Below are 18,074 nucleotides of genomic sequence, written 5' to 3' on the forward strand. Positions count from 1 at the left end.
GAAAATAAAAAAGAAAGCCATTATAATGATAAGCAAAGAGAAATTTAATGGACTGTATAAGACCCAGCACTTAAAAATTATACTAGAAAGAGTCAGTCAAGAGTTTATTTTGGAGGAATAACTCCTGAATTTTGAAACTTTTGAGTTTATTCCCTGTTTTCTATATAATATAAGAAGTAGCATACAGATGTTTGAGCAGAGGAATGCAATGCAAGTCTTGCAGACATTTTTTAGCACTATTTCAGGTCCCAAGACCTTGTTTTCCTACAAACTCAATCTCTCTCACTTTCTGTTCTGTTTTGTTTGGCTAAATCAATTTACCCTCCTAATACAATGATTGTCAGCACTCAGGTTACCTTTGTTTCTGAAATAAGAAGATAAATCAGCAATTAGTTTGTGGAACTTTTCCAAATATGCCTATAGGGCCCTTTTTAAAAGAATATGAACCTTTGGCAAACAACATTTGGTTGCATTAATTAATGCTACAGATACTTGCTACACAAAATCAGAGAGAAGAAATGTCATAGTTATAGCAGATATATATATTTGGGGTTTTTTTTTGGAGACTGAGTCCCTATTCATATTATGGATTGCTGGAACTCCCCAGACTTCCAACTACTAATGCCATTTTCCTGTTATATCCTTTGCTTAATTTAGTAGTCTTAGAATAATTATCTTTTTCTTATACAGCTTTTACAACTCTCTTTTATTTTCCTTCAGGGCCAACTTTTCTCCCTCTGGCTACTGCCCAGTCCCTGTATTGGAATATGTTCTCTGTCTTTAGTAGCAAACCATGAATATTAACACTCCAGCATTTATCACAAGTTACAGAAGCAAAGCTCTTAATGAAAGACACTTGGGCATGTACACGAAGGTTGCCTACCTAGCACATTATGATAGATGACCCACCACAGATTCCACAGTTCACCTGTTTTACTGATTTCACAATGTGACAAGCCTGCCCGTCATATAAAGATGTGAATAATTTCACCCACTCCATTACAGTTAATATCTCTCTGAGATGTGTCTGTTGGGGAAAAATGATACACTTATGAACTTTCTGAAACAATCAATTTTTGTGCCAGCTTTTCCTGTGAAGTTAACTCCCTAGTAATTTATTATTTTTTATTAAATCTGCTCTCTGAAAGTAGAAGTCAGCAGATCTACATGAGGAAAGAACAGTCAGCTGCATTTGCAGATAGAACCCAAACACCCTGTAGAATCTAATGCAATCCCCATTGAATGAGATAAATGGTATATGTCTTTGTGTTTACTTATGGAAAAACAGGGCATTAGTCTAATAGCTTGGGAGTTCTTTGCATTGATTATCATGCTCTTCTGATGTTCATACAGCCTTTCATAACCACAAGAATATGATAATAAATGAAAGTACAATTGTATTGGTTTTGCTGGTTCAGCTGGAGAATTAAGGATGATACTCTTTCTGGGATGAAAAGAGAAAATGTAGCATTTCTGCCATACAAAGCAATTACACTAGGCATCTAGTCACTGTAGCCAGCATTTGTCTAGTGCTCCGTAACTGACTCATTAAGAATTTACAAGTTAAGACTGAACATCTTTGAGTCTACCGAGGAGGGAAGGCAGATGAAAGAAACAGCTGCAGTAATACACACATATGAAAATAGTGTGCTTGTAATTAGAAACCTCACCTCTGGAATGATTTCTGAATTTGATCACAAAGGATGGACAGATGCTTTTGGACAAGAAGTAAAGGCACAGAGATGGAAATGGACATAATGGAATAAATAGAATAAATGGGCAGTAGAGAAAGATTACCTAGATGTACTTTGAAATGAGGGGAATTTTCTCAGGACAGTAGCTCCTATGACCTTGTTCTGTGTGGATGTATTCCAATTGCATTCTGCCAGTCACTGGCTGTCAGCACAACCTTTCAGGAAAATTAAGCAAAAATGCGAGGAACTTCTGTCACAGATTTTTTGGCTTTGACTTGAATTCAAGCAAGGACTTAGTATGACGCCCCCTGAATTTACGAGCCAGTCCTCTGTTTTTTCTCATTAGCCTAACAAAATGCTCTAGAACGGAAACTGAAAGCTAAAATATCATTCAGCCCATATGCCTAATTTTTACACTGAAGATTTATGTGTGAGGTTAGCTACATAATTATCCTTTTTAAGGGTGTTGCTGGGTTTCTGAATGAAGACTGATAGCATAGATGAACAAGTAAAGGTCATTCTTCAATGCATTAATTCTTTGTTGATGAACAATTTAACACACAAATACTTCATATTTAGCATGAAACCTCCTTCATGAAAATCACATCCCACTGCCAATCCTTATAAATATTAATTCAGAAAATGCATGTACTTTGTGTAGCTCCTGACAGCCTCTGTGGTGGAATTGACACGTTGGTCGAGAGAAGTACAAAAAAAAAGGCTGTAAAGTTTACTACTCTAAGGTGTCAAAAGGCATTAAGATACATATTTAAATATAGATTTCTACTGAGTTGCAGAGCATAAGCATCAAGTTGAAGACATTCTGATAGATGAAGATGGAACCATCAGCAAAATATTCAGATCTTAAAATTCGCGCTGTAGATGGGAATCCTTCCAAAAGGGCTATGACAAAACAAAATGGTTTTCAAGAATTCAGATTACTGTTCAAATCTGCATTCTTGAAAAGTCTTGACTACCAACCCTGGAACAGGAAAACCTCAGCTGAAGTTCTTATGAGAATTCTCACTTTTATAATAGAGAAAATTAAATCCCTCTGTTAATTCTGATGTCGTGGTTGAGACAGACAAATGACATAGACCAAGTTCTTCCAGGATCAAAGTAGTAGATGCCACTTATTGCCACAAGTGCATTTTTATACAGTTGTACCAATTCATGTGTCTCTTCACTATTGGTTGCAAGTTACAGCAGTAACATCTCATTGCCTAATTTTGCTATCATCAATGTTACTCTTCTACTCCCTTCTCTCTCATGGGTACATCCTTAACATCTCTGAATACTCCTTTACTCCCATCTTTCTCACCGGTAGGCCTTCATATCTTCAAGGCTAATTTCTGTTCCCATGCCCTCCATCAGGGAATCCATGGACCCACCGTAGTCCACCACATTCTGATTTACAAATTTTCTTCAAATAAAAAAATTATTACATTTCTATTGTTGATTGAAACATAACTACTCTTTGCTGTTTTCACATTACCAAACTTCAGAAACACTTGTCGTAACTGGGTCCAGCCTCTCTTATGTGCCAATCTGAAGTACCTGAGAAATTCTGCACCCAAAAGGAAAAACACCTTGTGCCATCTCAGCCCTTTCTGTAACCAGACTCCTGTTTTGAGGAGAGACAGTAACGGGTTCTATGAGATGTTATGCATGGAATAATTTCATGGTCTGTTTTTCACCTTCTAGGCAACTGCAGTTATGCTACAAAAAGTAGGGCACGTTCTTGAAAATAGAGATTATAATGCCATTTGAAGGTTAAAGTCTGATACGAATGTATATTCATTCATGTGACAACTTCCCTGCTTTGCCACGCCGCCACATATGGCTTTAAAAATGTGTTTCTATATCTGCTGATGCAATATCTTCATAATTTAGTCCCTCACCAAAATTTGTTTTGTGGGATCCTGGCCAAAAGTTTAAATCCAGAGTCATGGTAGTTTTCCTGAGAGGATGCGTCTCTAAGAAGAGCCAAAAAGACTGCATTGGGAAGCTGTCACATAGTCCTGTGCCTAGAGCTGTATATGACAAAGCAAAAAGCCTTAATGTCACTATTAACAAATGTATTATCACTCAGCCTTATCACCTCCTGACATCCTGCGACTCCAACTCCTTTTTATCTTCTCACTATCCTCAGGTACCTATGACTACAATAGCAGTTGCTGCATACAGAAAGAATTTAGATCAAGTGCCATGGTTCCCTGAATAACCTTCCACTTCTTTTTACCTTTTAAATGTAAATTATCCAAATGTAATGTTTTTCAAACCTCCTCTGTCTAGAACTTTAGGGATGTTCAAAATGCATCTCTAGTATACCTGGAAAAATACAAATTCCTGCTACAACAGATTCCATGGAGATAACCTGAAGTATCAAAAAAAAAAGTGAGTTAACACTTGGATTTGTGAAAATAATATTTAGTTGGTTGTAATGTAGATTACACAAGTATAATTTCAAATGCAAAGAGCAATGAGTTCTGTTACAAAAGATGTTTGAAAAATACGGAGACTTCGCCTCAACACATATTCGTTTTGTAGATATTAGAATTTGTCTTCAATAATTCATGACCTGCGCTGTTTTTTGTGGCATCCCAATGTTTTTTGACAGTCTTGCTCTCTGGCAAGGGAGGGATGAACAGAACAGAACCTCACGTGTGGAGGATGACTGATTTTTGTAATGTTGCAGACCTGAGATGCTACTAGGGGAGCCAATACGTAGTTCAGGATGGGAACATCTGGAGCCTTTAGACATTCCAGTATAGAATCCTTGTGGTACTATGGAGTTTTTCAATACCAATTTCTGTAATGATTATTCAGACCTACGAGCTTTAGTTATGGGTGTACTACAACTATTTTTCTTCAGAGTTAGATCCTTAATTGCATTTTTTACACAATATGTTCTTGTCTTTTGTAAGCAAAGGTGCAGTCCAGTATCAAATAACTTTCTATTGTCTTGCCCTTGTCTGTGTCCCTCTCTACCCCCTCACTGCGCCATGCTGGACCTGTAGGCCCTACTTGTAAGTAAGGATGCCTGTGGGGTGAATACTAAAGTATCCAAGCCTCCCTGTTAAAAAAAAATCATTATTTTTAAACCAGTGGCATCATTTCTGAGTAGCTGTGGGACAGGGTTGTGAATTTGAGCATTATTTTGTGAAAGATGGATACGGTTCCTTCTACCCATTCATCTTTTTGAATGTTGTTACGTTGGCTCAATTTACTCATTTACTTTGATGCTCTCAGGACTAAGGGAAAATTTCTATTCTACAAAAACAGAATTGAAGGGAATTAGGTAACTTGTAGGCACTGCCAGGCTGGAATGAAGGGCTTTTCAAGGACTGTCAACATATGAATAGGATTACCTTGGATGCACTGGTGACCAGACATATTTTAAGCCTTTGGCAGACAAGAATGGAACCTCCAAAACCAGCATGACTGTCACTCAGAATGAAAGAATTAATAAGCCAGGAAACTAGGGAAACATTTTGAACATTACAGAGAGGGAGCTGAAATTTTTGGAGAAGTGGACAAGGAGACAGGCAGTGCCAAAAGCAGAGATGTACTTTTTTTCCCCCCCTTTTAGAAACAGTAACAATATCTTAAGAAACCACTTATTGACACAGATCTGAGAGGTCTTGGTAAGGAGTTAAGTTATTAATACATACAAGAGGCTTTACTCTAAAAACACTAACAGCCCTGAGACAAGATGCACAGAGTAGGTATTGAAAATGTGTTTACCATAATCTGTAGCTTCTAATATGGCAAGGAAGAGGCTTTTCCTAGGTTTACTCTTGCAGCCACACTAGGTCTAAATCAGCAGAGTACCATGGCTTGTTCATGCTCCTCTTTGTAGCAGTGGCTGATGTTTTACACCACACTGATCATCAAGTGTAAGGTACCGGAGTCAGATCTCATAAAAATAAGTAATAAGGATGTATTTTTCTTGTGCGGGACAAATACAGATAATTGAAAAGCCCCACGTGTTGCTTGCACCTGCCATATGTAGTTCCATGACGGAGCAGAAGATGCCATTTAGAACTGGTATCAGAACTCACTAGAGTAGCATTCTTCTTTCAGGGATTTGGTCCCTGAATCCCAGGGCTTTTGTTAAACCTCTCTAGAGATTCCCTCTTGTCTCCTGAGCCACTTCTGACCTGTCACTTTAACCTCTCTGTAGTCAAGTGTGATCTTCCCTTTTGCAAAAGAGGTGATCTTGGTAGTTGCTGCATATTTCATTCTCACACAGGTCTCTGACCATCATAGAACAAAGACTCCTGGGATTTATTTTTTAAGTACTAGATGATAAAAAATATTAGCTGTTCTGTTGCAGCCCAATTCCAAATTGTGTGTGTTGTCTCTTTGAGATACCACATGTCCTGATCAGTTTGGGCCAGGATGCTGTCAATAGCAGATCACAAAAGTTGACAAGAGGTGAGATGTTGAAATATGGTCCTTAGTTAGGTTTTCATGCCAAGGATTTCTGTTGTGTTTTCTTCCTAGGTCACCTTTAGTTTTGGTCCATGTAGTCAGTTGCACACAGCATATTTGATTCTTCTGGATTTGAGAACTGATGATTTGCAGTTGTCTCGACAGTAACGTGCTCTAGGAGCTTCCAGGTTGGTTCCCCTTAACTCAATGGATTCTTGCCAGTGTGTACTAGAAATTGCCATACCATACAGAAGATCATCTTAGCCTCAGGTATTTTTTTTGCTATGCCTGGACATCCTTTGTTTTTCTTAGATTGCATAGGTCCTGCTCATCTGTTGTTACTAAATTCTAAGTAGACTAGATATGCATTGCTCAACAGGGCAGTCATAAGTGTTTACTGGTCTCAGTATTGCAGTTGGTGTCTGAAGTCGCATATTTTATTACTCTATGAGCACCAGGAGAGAATCTTTGGGAGAATCTCTTGATCATTTCCATCTACTGCATTTTGTTTGATGTCATTGTGTCTCAGAGCACAGAACCTGAGTTTTATTTGGATGAAACTAACTGGAAGATCCACCTAATCTGGAAGCTGGAAACTCATCTAATGAGTTGTTTTTGTTTTTTTTTTTTTTTTTTTAATAAAAACTCATCTAATGAATGCCCTCAGAGGCATTCAGTTCAGGGCACCAGCCTGGAACAACCCCCTCAAAATATACATAATACACACCAAATGCTCAGCACCGTTCCACGCTACAACCCCACTCCCAGCAGGCTGTACTACCTGTTAACATATATACGTATGCAACACATACTAGTCAGGATTAAAATATTGCCCTGTTTTCAAAACTTTCCCCCCTGGCGTTCCTCATGAACAGAACTCCAGATCAGCTAAAAGTTAAACACAGATGTTACAGCAAGATTCTGCTCTGCTGGGATCCCCTTTGTTTACTGCATAACTTGTTTTTCTTCTGCAGAGACTCCACTGATATAATCACAGCTGAAAGCACAGCGTCTTAGCCTTAGGATTTTCCAATTCTGCCCAATCCTGAAATGAATAATGTGAGAGTTTCTTAGCTTTTGGTTGTTGTTTTTTTTTCGATAAATGTCATAGGAAATTGAAAATCTTTTCAGCATCCCATCAAGTTTCAACCCCTCTTTCAGTTTTGAAGTGAACCCTATATTTAGCTGTACAGTGTTGCTGAGGTAAAACGTGTCTTGTGCAAACCCCCTCTCTGTGGGACGTTATTCTGCTCATTTGATGACAGCCTTCAGAGCTTTTATCGCTCCACCATGACGTCAAATCTGCTTCTACAGGGGCAGCCTCCCATCTGCTTTGCTATTGGCACGCAAAGGCAACTTAGAACAGAAGCAAGGGCTGGGGGATGTTGAAAAAGGAAAGGAAAGGCGAGTGTTTCACTGTAATGCTCCTTTCATTAGATGTGAAGTCATTTGACGTTCAAGCAGAGAAACTGTCCCTGTTCCCCGTGTGTATGCCAAGATCTGCCAACTCGGGAAGAAGCTGGTAGTTCATAGAGAAATCGCTGTTTCAGTAGAATTGATCAGACACTCTAAGTTTCTATGGCAAATAATTTATTTTTTGCTTTCTTTCATTTTCCTGAGAAGCAAAATGTTTCTACTGTTCAGCCTTGCAGGCAAAATAAATGTACGTTTCCCTGAAATCAGATCTTTTCAATGAAGAAATTAATTTAATCTAAACCCTGCATTTTCCAGTTTTGACAGGCTTGAAACCTGCATGTTTCAATCATTTTTTGAAACACAGAAGAGTTTAAAACCAAAACATTAATTTTTACTGCAATTATGTTTTGGACACCTATAAACGACAACTTCTTTACATCTTTACGTATCTATAAATATATCATCCTATCATTTATTAAAAGTGACTTCCATTGTGACACAAGCTCTAAGATTGTTTAGCATGGGGAAATACCTTGGAAATCTGGGGATCTTTTTGTTCACGTTTGACAGTTCAGATTTCTGGCTGGAGAAGGTCACCCAAAACTCAGCACCACCCTGGAGTTTCTTGGCTCCCAGTAAAGGTCATTGATTTGCATTAAGTTACTGGGGAGAGAACAAAGATCTTTGGGATTTATGAGAGAGAAGGAGAACCCAGGTTTTTAATCATAAGTTGAAATAACACTGAATGTCATTGCTGCCTTTGTCCTAATGATGGCAATACAAAAGGAAAGCTTTTGAGAGTAGGTGTTACACTGTTCACTGTAACAGCCTGTATGACAAAAAGTATTTAGTACAGATATGTTGCAGGAAATGCATTTGAAATTACATGGTAAATAGTAGTAAATGAAATGATAGACATTGCACGTTTTGATTCATTCAACAATTTGAGCTAGTACTTTCATAATAAATATACATGCAAAGTAGTGTATGTGATACATTCTATAATATCAAGTATGTTATTTAATATTTGTGCAATTCTTTTAAGAATTACAAGTAATACAAGGCTAAGAACTCAAGAGGCTACAGTGCATTGGTTAGGAACTGGTAGCTTCATCTTAATTTTGACTGTGTTGGCTTTGTGTGTCTTTGAAATTGATATTCTCTTCAAAGAAAAAAAAGTGCTTTAATTTTTGTTTAAAATCTATTTCAACTTGGAGCTGTTTTGAAAATAACTCGATTTTGAGTAAAGAGTGTGTTATACATTTTAAAATATTAATATAAATACTGCATGTTGTCAGCGTAAAACAGGTGCCCCCTGTGCACAGGACCGTGTTTTTGTTTATGTCTGATCTCTTGAACATCGAAAGTTTCAGACTGTTATGGAAGGGGCTTTATAGAAGATGGTTGGATGACTATTAAAATTGCAAAGTGTAATGGCAATGTTCAATTACACCTCAGGAGCTGAACTTCAGTCTTTTTTTCTCTCACTCTCATCTTTATCTACATGTATCATTATCATTTATACAGAGCTACAATTTTTTTTTAAGAAATACCTGATTTTTAATGCTTCTATTCTTTCATTTCTTTATTGAGGCACTTAATATTTCAGAGACTTTGAACACCCAGACTCCTACTTTTTCTGAGCCTTATTTTCTGTCTCTAGATACCAAATAAGCTGCCCTAATAGTTTTACTGGCAAGAAGGAAAACTCACAAATCTTTAGCCTGACTTTTCTGTTCTCTTGACAACAGTTTAGCATTGATCTGATTCTGCAGAGAGCTTGAAAGACATGAAAGATTAAAAGAAGCTGTGGCTCTGTGCCACAATTAAGAAACATGGATTTCTCCCTTGCAGGAACTTGTGCTGTGGATTCTTTTCCATCGTGTGTCTGATGCAAAGACTGATGCCCGTCTTTTGACTTACTGCTGGGGGACAATTGAGGACTCAGATCTCCCACTGATACCTTCAGAGCTGGACACCAGTGAGCTCTCGCTTTCATTCAAAAACCTTGCTCTGTGTGACTTTTTGAAAGTGCTTTGGGTATAAATTGAAACGGGGCTAATTTGGATTACTTTTACTACAGTGTCTACCTAGACAGCAGGTAGCACAGTCTCAGTTTCTCAAAGACTAAGTGCTCCAAGACAGCACTTTCCCCTTGAATTATCCCTGGTAAACCACAGTTACAAACTTTTCTTTCTGCCAGATCTATGAAGCTCACACAGTTGTAGAAATCTGTCGTGCCATCATTTACTGAAGGGGAAATTATGATCCAATATCCAGCGTTTATCACTTACAAATACTTGCAGATGAAAAAATGCACCTTTCATACCTATAAAATGATTGTGTTTGCTTTATGATATTTGCTAAACTTTTCCATTACTATCTTTTCCCAGTTTCCAGTAAACTGAGATGGTGCTGGTTTTTATCACTTAGTCATGTAAATTTAAACTGAAACCTGGTAAACATAAACCTTAACGCCCTTCTCAAAAAGTAACTAATCAGATTCTAATAATCATTACATTATGTTGTTGTTGTGTCATAAAAACACAACAATAAATAAGTGGGAACATTTCTGGTATTTCAGAGTCTACTGAAGATTCACTGACATGCCAATGAATAGTTTGTCAAACTGAAGCTAATATCTTCTCATTAAAAATAAATATCTGTAGTTTACATCACAACAAATATACTATGAAATATTAACTCTATGGTACATCTAGATGCTTCCTGGAAAAGCAAGGAAATAACAAACCCAAACAATGTTTTCTGGGTGAGGATCTCAAGGATCTAGTCCTGAAAGAAATGATGGGAATTTTCAGCCCAAATCCATGGGCTGAAAACAGCGTTCGAAACAAATCACACAGCGATTCCCTTGTTCAAAAGTGGCCTCCTCCACTACACCGCTAAACCCTTTGTTTCCTATTGTAAATCTAAAGAAATACTCTGTTCGTTGCCTCTAGCAGGAATTAGAGACTTAGCCTTTCAACTGCTCTTTACTGTTGCAGAAAATTACAAAGGAAGACAAGCCATAGTCCCTTCAGAAATTATGAAAAATCAAGGCTATATTTGGATTATATTGATGTGAGAATGCTTTGATATTTTTGAACCACCATAAATCTAAACTTCTCTCCATTTCAGTTCTTTGGCATGAAAAGGATCACTGCTATTAACTGTGTTAATACCAGTGTTAAAACATCAGCCGGTAGTTTATCCCCTTTCTTCATCAAGGCCTATACTGTGGTCCAGCAAGTGTTTTGATTTTCTGGGGCTGGGAAAAGGTGTAACTGTTTGAAGGAGGAAAAGAAACCAAAATGATGAGGAAGAAGAAGAAGAAAAGGGATGAATCAGAAGAGATGTGGAAAAAAAAGAATCCAAAAAATCACAAAGAACTGAAAAGAAAGGGTAACTGAACTTGTTATTTGACTCCAAAGATTCATTCATTCAATTTATTCCACCTGAGTGTAGAAAACTTAGATGGAATGCCAGTATTCAAAAAACCTATGTCCAAATTTCAGGAATGTTGGTAAAAAATGAAGATCCACAGTTTTGGAACCACCTGAACGAATAATGTGGATTTTTTATTATTATTACTAAAGTTAGCTTTCTATGTTGGTATGTATTAGTAATGAATACTTACTGTCCACTGTTTAGAAACTACTCAGTATTTTTTACTAGCAGAAAACAAGAGAAGATTATATAAATACTAATCGTCAAGTAGTGACAAATTTGCAAGATTGGAAGATCAAATGAGAAGATTGAGGATCATGAGAAATTCTTTTAAGAATCTTAATACTCAGAAAGCAGTCTGATGTGTTCATTTATTCTTTCTTTGCTATATGCAACACAAATCTGGTACGACTGCTTACTTACCACATTCAAACATTATCATAAACAACACTGGGGACCAAAGAGTAGAAATTGTCTAAATAGACACTCGAATACATTGTTTTTTCTTATCTTTCCATACAATTATCAAATCTCTTTCATTCTTAGCCCTCTCTTAAAGAAAAGCAGTAGGAAAAGGAAAATTTATCTCTCAGCATAATCAGTGAAGTCAACCTAGTGGAAGAAAAAAAAAGCTTTATTGCTTACACAGGAATTTTCCAGTGTGCTTAATTCAATGAATTTCTAAAGAATATTTAAAAGCATTGTAGCTAATGTATATATTTACGATTTTACAGTGCCAGCCCAGTGAAAGAGCCTCTAACTTAACTCCATTAAGTACCTTTGCTTTCTTGTACCCAATTTCTGATGAAGCTGAGTTAAATATTCCCTCTAGAACAAATTAAGAGCACAGAACATGTCAAGACTTCCCCTAAAAGCCTTGGAAACTTTAACAGAAAGCCCGTTATATTTGCAGGCTGCATCGCTAACAAAGATGCTCTGTTCTTTTTTGTTCGCAAAGACTAAACATTCAGAGGAATATTAGGTTCTTTCCTAAAAACCAGCAATAAGCAGCTAACATTAGTACTCCTGTGGTACCACACTGATCATGATAAATACACAGAACTAATTTCAATTAATATAGAATTCTGTAGGAATCCTACAATCGATACCTTTTTCAAAACCGTGTAATTTGTGGTTGAATCCACAACAGGATCCTTTAGTGGGTCCTTGCACAGCAGAAAGATCCTTTTGCCGAAAATAGTTTGACAGTTGAATATTTGCACCCAGCAGCATTGGTATAGCATAGTGTTAACCAGCTTGCTTTCTACCATCAAACACATAAAAGCTTATTCTTTAAAACTAGTTGATTAAAATCTGTCAGTAACCATAGCAGGTAAAATACGTATGAACCTATTTTTCTTTAGTTTGGTCTATTATCACGATTTACAAATCAATACATAAGTTCAAAATATGTTTAAAAAGCCAAATAAAAAATTAATATTTGCCTTTGGCTTTCCCAGGGAAAATTGCCCAGCAACCAAATTGCTTATTTCTACTTCTAACAGGAGACACAGTTGCTTCGTGAAATGAAATCTAAATATTGATTACGCATGGCCAGCAGCCACATCGCTATCGCCTGGGATGGCGCCCAGCTCAGTGCAGCTATTTAAATCAGCTGCCTATCATTTTGCTTCATCATTATCAACAACCGTTACCGTTTTCCAGTTACATATGGCAACCAATCTCTGGCTTACCTAGGAAGTGCATTTAGATTTGCCAACTCATGGAGCTGCTGATGTCCGGAACTATAGGATTACCGCATAAATGATGTATACTTTCCCTGCTGGGCAACATTAATGGCTGTTGATCAAACTGACTCAGAACACAGACTGCTTTATGTTGTAAGCTGGTTTTCAGCCACCGTGTTTAATTAATCAGTAGTCTCCACTTTGAGGAACTACAGCAAGATTTGCAAATTTAGCAGTAACATGCACATTCACACCAAATGAGCTCCTTAGCCTGCTCAGGTTGCAGAGCTGTTAATTTTTTAAATACAGATAATACGGAAGGCAAAGAAAATGAAAGAAAGTACTGAGGCTATCACAGTATGGCTCAGGTAAAAATAAGCACCAAGATCTCTCAGGCTTTCCCAGTCTACCTTGCAGAAGATAATGAAACTATGAATACATTTTCTAGTCATCTAAAAGGTAATGCTCAGGACACTTGCCCTGTTCTTACTCTTGTTGACTACTGGTAAAATATATCCTTTAGTACATATTGGAAATTATAAAAATTAAGCCACATATCTTCATTTGACATAAATCACTATGCTAGGTGAGCCTGACAGCAATGATTTCTGTATTTAAACACAACATAAATTATGACTAAGTAATTGCTATGAAGTATGAATTCCAGGGTTCAAGCTGGGGAACTAAGTTTTGCCACCTCAGTCACAAGTAGCATAAAGTGTTCAAATCTAATTTCAGTTTGATTTAGCGGCATTCATGGAAACCGGTGCTAAATCAGGATGTTTCTGCCTTCCTCTGACCTGTGTTATGTGTCTGACAAAACATCAGTGATGTATCCTGATTAGCCATGGAATTAAGAGCGCTTCTTCTGCAGTTATTGATTGGACAGTTCAGCATTCAATAAGGTAAGACGCTGATGGGAGGATAAAGTAAATTGCTCCTTCTGCAGCAATGTGGGTGAATGCACCCAGTCTCACAACATCACAGAATTTAAAAAGGAATGAAGCTCCTGGCATTTCCTAGCCCCAGGTTTAGAAATCACTTTTCCAGTAGCTCGCAGCTCCAACTTAGAAACCGGTCTCATTCTCATCTAGCAGAAAATCGTGTTTCTCCACCTACACATCACTGAGGTGATCGGTGGCTGAGGGAGACCACAGAGTGGCAATAAAGCACGATTTCTGCTGGGAAACCCCGACGCGTTGTTTTTGAAGCTCTCGGCACCGCAGCGAGCACAGACACCAGAACACGGTGTTCTCCCAGCGTTGGGAATGCAGATCCCCGTGCGCTCCAGTGTGCCGATACAGAGCCTGATTCCTAAGGCTGTGCAATAAACGGCATACTTAAAGGGGAATGCAGGCTGAAGCTGTATTAATACACTGTCTCATCCCATTTTTGCTGTTCCCAAGGCTATTTCCAACAGAATTGGTTAGAACAAAATTCTGCTCTGAGTTTCTTTAATATTTGGGCTTATTACACAAAATCCAGATGAAATGGCTAGCAGTTTGAAAAAATCCAAATGAAACCTGAACAAAAGGTCCTTTATTGTTGCTGAGTACCAAACCATCAGGCCATATTCAAACTTTGGAGTGATTGTTTTGCAACTTCTGTCCAATCCAAGTGGCCATTTTATTATGTTTTGCACTACTCATGTTGTGCTTGTTCTTCCATTTACCTCTTACATTTTATTGTCCTGCTTTATTATGTTCCCTTTTGGGTCAAGAGTCATTTCAAATGATTGTGGCAACTGTTGCCAAGTTTCTACTACATTTACAAGCAGAAACCTCCACAAAACAATGGAAAAAAAGTAATTACACAACCATTCCATTGAAAGCAATAATACCATTCATGGCATGAAGTGTTATTTAGGATTAAAGATAGCAGATGTCTGCTTTAAATCACAGTCTCCTATTAAATGCCGCACAAGAATACTAAATATTCTAGATGTGAAAGATTTGAATTTATTACAAGTTTACTATGGGAACATAAATACTTTCACAACTGTAACTCCACAACAATATACACAGTATATTCAGTACTAAAGCTACAGTGCTGCAAATGTCTTTTGGCTCATAAATAATAGGTATCAATTTCATATATACATGAATTGAATTACTTAGACTTATCAAATTTCACCGAGATGCTGATTATTAGGTGCAATAATGTACCGGCTGAAAATTTGTCCCTGCCCATTGTGGTGAAGCATAGTTATAAATGACACATTTAGAAACATGTAAGCCAGGGTTCAGTAGACAAATTCCAGTGAAAGCAGATGCAGCGGAGTCCGCTGCTTGGGGTACAGGGGACATGGGCCAGGTTTGCCCTTGCCCCCCTATGGGCAATAACTCATTTATTGCAGTGTAGTTCTGGGCCACGAGATGGCTCCAAGCACATACATTCAAGGCTAATAAATTTTCAGACTATATACTTGACACAATTTCATGAAATGACAACTACTGAGACACACTGGTGCATTAGTGTTTAGAAGAACTGTTTAATTAGGCACGGTCACGAGCCAGTTGTAGGCACTTGTATAGTGACTAAACAGAAATGTTAACAATTTGCTTTTATAAATGTTTAAATAGGATATCTAGAGCAATTAAGATGTGCAGGGTTACATCATGCTGATGGAGGTTTGTAATACCTTTGAGCTTTGTCCTCTGAGGTTTCTTTTGTCTTACCAACAGATACTTAGGAAAGAAATCATCAGCAGTACATGTGGAATAGCAGAAAAGTCCACTGATGATAGGAACTTCTCAGCTGCCATATGCATCTGTGTAGATGTGTACAGAATAAGTAAAATGTTCTAAGTCTCGACTGGTTTCCTTACCAAAGCCCTCCATGACTTTGGGATTACTCTGGTGGTAAACCTTCAGCCAAGGGCTGTGCGTTGCCTCCGGGTGTGCAGCGTGGATCGAACTCTCCAAAGACCAGCAGTGCTACTTAGGTTGCTCTGATGGCCAGAATACTTCTTCCTCTAGTCAATCTTTGTGATGTTGTTGAAGGTCAGAACTAGAATAAATTCTACCTTTTCATTGACATATATCTATTTCTAAACCCCTGGCTCCCTAAGACATTTGTCCTATACCAGGTAAAGATTTCTAAGCCCTAGAAACAGGTTTTGTTGATGCAAATTAAATTTTTACATCTCATCCAAAATTCACTTTTCAAAATCAAAAAGGTAAGCTGTAATAGACTAATAACATGTAATAGACAATATCTCCCAAATTAAACTATTTTGTGCTGGCAGCGTTCCACTACTCCAAGAAGCCCAACCAATTCAGAAAGCTCAAATTCTTGACTGACATAAATGGGCAAAAGACAGTTTAAAGTTCAAGTTCTTGGCTGCCAGTCCCCTAGAAGAGAGCTCTGCCTGTGCTTCAGTCTTGATTGCTCCAAATGTCAATCAGCACAAAGCAGTAACATCAGAGTAACTTTGCGAGTGGAATCCGGACATGTGGTGTGCAGAAGAGGAACAGAAGTAGCTTTTCCCCATAGTGACCTGAACTTAATTAGTCAAGCAGACATGAGGAAGATTAAGAGAAGCAGTAAAAGAAAAAATACTGACAGAAATAAAGACCGTAAAAGAGCTAAAATAGCCCTTAATTCATGTCTTATTCTTTCAAATAAGGGTTTTTTTTATGGATTGTAACTGCATAGAATAAAAAAGCCATCCAACGGTCATGCCAGGCTTGATCTTAGTGATTGTTTGGCCAAGAGTTTTTGCTTAATCACCTGGTTGTTTACAGACTTAGGCAATGGGAAACTAGAAATTTTGTTCATGCGGACATGTCTTAGTGTATGACTTGAACCCACATCAGTTTGATGTCCTGTGACAAATCTGGAGGTAAAAAAACTCCAAAATGAAAGTTGGTTGCCAAACTGTACCTGATTTTGCAGCAGGACTGTGAACAGTTGACAAAAATTGTCAAGCTTTAGTCAACATCACTTGAATCATTCTTAAAACACACAAAATTATTTCACATAGATGTGCTGCGGTGAGACCTTCGCCTGGTTTCAGAGCTCATTCCAAACTCCTTACACGGGTTTACAAAGAATCAATACTCTGTCTCCTTTGTCCTACAAAAAACCTGTAGCACTGAAGTTGAGCTATGTAGTAAATCCTACCTAATACTTGTATAAGATATTATTGTTATATACTGGAGGCATAACTCTTACTTTCTGAAAGTTCACTTACTGCTGACTTCAGCAGTAGTGGGGTCATTGTGAAGAAATATAAACCAAAGTTCTCTGCTCTCAGATACTCCCCTTTTTATATAAAGTAATAATAACCAGTGATTTAATAGCTTCAACAGTGAGGCATTTAATCAGTAAAAAGCCTCAGTAAAGTTATAAAGGGTAAGAGAGAAGGTGTTTGGTGCCTAGACAGCATGCTTGTTTCAGGTATTTGACGTGAATTTCTCTGTGCGGTATCTTAACATTCTAAGTTTGGTTTTCTTTTGTGGGCCATCTTTTAGATCTCAAGGAATCCTAATTTCATTAGTAATAACAGTAATTACTGGTAATAACTGTAATTTGGTAATAATACAAAATAATGGCCATTTTTCACTGTTAAGGAGCATGGCTCTGAAGCATTTGTGTAGAACTGAGCCACCCAATGTAGTACAAACCTGTAATCTTTCTCTGGGCAACCAGCTAAAGCGTTTTGTAGATGTGTTTTTTACCATAGAAATTAATAACATAAAATATAGGCTAGTTGTTTCTGGAATGAGCTCTAGCAATTAAGAAACGACTTACGCAGATTTAAGAGTTTTCCATGAGGTACTCATACATACACCTAGAGATTTTCTCAGAAATCAATTATGTACTTATACATCTTCCAAATTTCTTATTCTCTTCATTGCCCATCATTTTGTCTCAGGCTAAGTAATCTAAAAAAACGAATAACAGACAGAAGAGGGCTATGCAACTATAACATCTTGGAAAAAGTTCAGGGAAGAAGAAAGTGGTGGCATTTGTTCACTGACTTATGTGAACTGGTCGCACCAGTTCAACTTAATGTGAGAGTTTCACATGGTTAATCACCTGGAATCAATTAGATGAACTCGGGCAGACACACTTTGGGGATCTAAACAGCTCTTTTATTTGAAAATTATTTCAATTTCTGACATTATAATTTAACTTATGCAATTCTGTAAAAAACACACCAAAGTATTTGTATTTATATTCATAGATTAGACACTAATTTGAAGCATTAAAAGAACAGAAAAATGTACTTTACCGGAGAAAGTTTAAAAACAGAGTGAACATAATCACTACATTTAATGATTCAAGAATGAAAAAATGTGAAGTCCTAGTAGTAAATAACCTGTGTTTTCTATTAATTATAATAATGAGCTACTTTCTGAAATCCGGTTTTAAGTGGGGCTTCTTG

This window comes from Patagioenas fasciata, chromosome 8 (assembly GCF_037038585.1).
Source record: "Patagioenas fasciata isolate bPatFas1 chromosome 8, bPatFas1.hap1, whole genome shotgun sequence".
In the NCBI taxonomy this organism is placed as follows: Eukaryota; Metazoa; Chordata; class Aves; order Columbiformes; family Columbidae; genus Patagioenas; species Patagioenas fasciata.